This window comes from Tupaia chinensis, unplaced genomic scaffold (genome assembly GCF_000334495.1).
Source record: "Tupaia chinensis unplaced genomic scaffold, TupChi_1.0 Scaffold143793_1, whole genome shotgun sequence".
NCBI lineage: Eukaryota > Metazoa > Chordata > Mammalia > Scandentia > Tupaiidae > Tupaia > Tupaia belangeri.
Genome location: NW_006203643.1, coordinates 280748 through 283234, shown reverse-complemented (window position 1 = coordinate 283234; position 2487 = coordinate 280748).

Genomic DNA, 2487 nt, shown 5'->3' with positions numbered 1-2487 from the left:
TTCGGAGTTTTAACAGGAAATATTTTTCTTTAGATTCCTTGGGTAGGTAGAGCTCTCCACCCCTGATCTTCTTCCTCTTCCTCCTCATCATCCTTTATGACATATCTAAATACAGAGATACAAGGAGATACAAAGTTTCACCTGGCCCCAGAACCAGCCCCCCTCCTCAAACCAAGCCAGGGATTCAGTATAGTTGGATGTGCTCTTCTGATGAAGATCCAAACTGACATTTTTTTTAACTTTCCAGTTTTCATTTTGTCTCTGTTTCAATCATTTTAAGAGACCAGCTGGTTGTGTAGTGGTTAGAGCTCTGGAATCCCACGTGGCAAACCGGTTTGAGTCCCAGACTTAGCGGCTTGAAACTCACACAAGGCGCGTGCACATGCATGCTCAAAATCCTAAGAGGAGAATGGAGGAGAAGGGCAATTGTGTCATGGCCGTCCCCCCCTGGGGCAGGGGTGATTTTTTGCTTTCTGTCTCTCTATCTCTCTGTCTCTCTGGTGAGTGCACACACCCTATAACACACACACATACAAAAACTGATTCTAAAACTAATTTTTGTTCCTAATAGAGAATTGGGAACATACAATAATATATGAGAAAGAACAGTAGACCCATCACAAGAAGAGAATTCTCAGCTCTATTTGTGGAGACATAGAACACATTCTGCAAGTGACCTTAAAACAAATGCTTCACGGGGCTGGCAGGTGGTTAAGGTGCTGAACTCCCACATGGCTGACTGTGGTTTGAGTCCCGGATCTGGTGGCTTGCTTTCTCACTTTCTCTTTCTCTCTCTCTGGTTGAATTAAAAATTATAATAACAAATAAAATAAAAATAAATAATTCTTCAAAGTTATTTTTTAAAAAAACAAATGCTTCACAAAATAATACTGACACTTTCTTTATACACTCCGATATTTTCTTCTGTTCTGTGATGTACTATGTTACTTCATTCTAACTATTAAAAATGGGAAATTCTGCTCAGGACCTACAATTCTATTGATCATTTCATCAGATGCAACCTGCAGTTTGAAAAGTCATTTTCTCATGTATCCAGTGTGATTTTCAAGCCACCATATCTGGGACTCAGTGTAGTCAGCCATGTGGAATTAGCAGTCTTAACCTCTACACCACCTGCTGGCTCAGTTATTAGCTTTTTGATGAAGCTGCCTTTCTGATTTATGTACTGGACCACCTTACTAAATTTTCCTGTCATTTGCCATCATTTTTCAGTTGGATTCTCTTATTTTCCAGGATGATATTAATACCATCCTCAAATAATGATAAATTTACTTTCACTTTTGGATTTTTATACTTATATCATTTTCTTATCGAATTTTATTGGTTATCTTCATAATAGTGCTAAATTATAATGGGCAAAAGAATGCCTTCATTTTGTTCCAAACCTTAGTGGGGATGCGTCCAGTGTTTTTGTCAATAAATAAAGTGCTGGTTTTTCAGTTGACATAGACATATCATGCTAAAGAAGTATCCCTCTAATCTGTTATTGAGAGTTTTTGTATAAAGCAAGAATGGTTATGGTTATCGAATTTTGTTAAATACCTCCTCAACATCTGTAGGGATGATCATATTTCTCAAGTTTGGTCTAAGAACATGGTAAAATATGTTCATAAGTTTCTGATATTAAACAATTCTTACATTCCTCAGATAAATCCCAGTTGGTCATGTTGTTTTAGTTTTTAAATGAGTTATTAAATTTTATATGGCTATATTTTATTTAGTATTTTTATAATGATATTATTAAGTAAGATTCTTCTGTAGTTGCTAGTTTTGTGCTTTGTTGATATTAATGTTTCATAACCCAAATTTGCAAATTGTACTCTTTTTTTTTTTTTGCCATAGGGTATGTGCATTCACCAGAAATACAGAGAAAGACAGAGAAAGGGAAAATGACAAATAAGTTCCTGGAATGGGGAGGAGGGCCACACTGCAATCCCTTCTCCATTTTTGTCTTGGGATTTGGGCATGCAGACACACACACCCAATGTATTTTTCAAACCACCAGGTCCAGGACTCAAGACACGTAGGATCCAGTGCCTTAACCACCACACCACCTTCTGGCCCCAAATTTTACTTTTTTTTTTTTTAACTTAGAACATTTTAGATTGCATTGGCATTTCCTGCATCTTAAAAATTTGATTGAGGGGCCATCAGGTGGCATGGGAGTTAAAGCAGCTGGACTCCCAAATGGCTGATTGCGGTTCAAGTCCCAAACATGGCAGCTTTCTTTCTCTCTCTCTCTCTCTCTCTCAACTTCAAAAACAATAAAATTAAATTAAATGATGACAATGAATAAAATTAAATTAAATAATTCTTTTTAAAAAGTTGGTTGAAGGACGGAAACCAGCAGTTAGCATAATGGCTATGTTGCTGGACTCCCACGTAGTCGACTGCAGTTCGCGTCCCAGACCTGGTGGCTTAAAACTCACACCAGGCACGTGTGTGTGCATGCCCAAGATCCCAAGA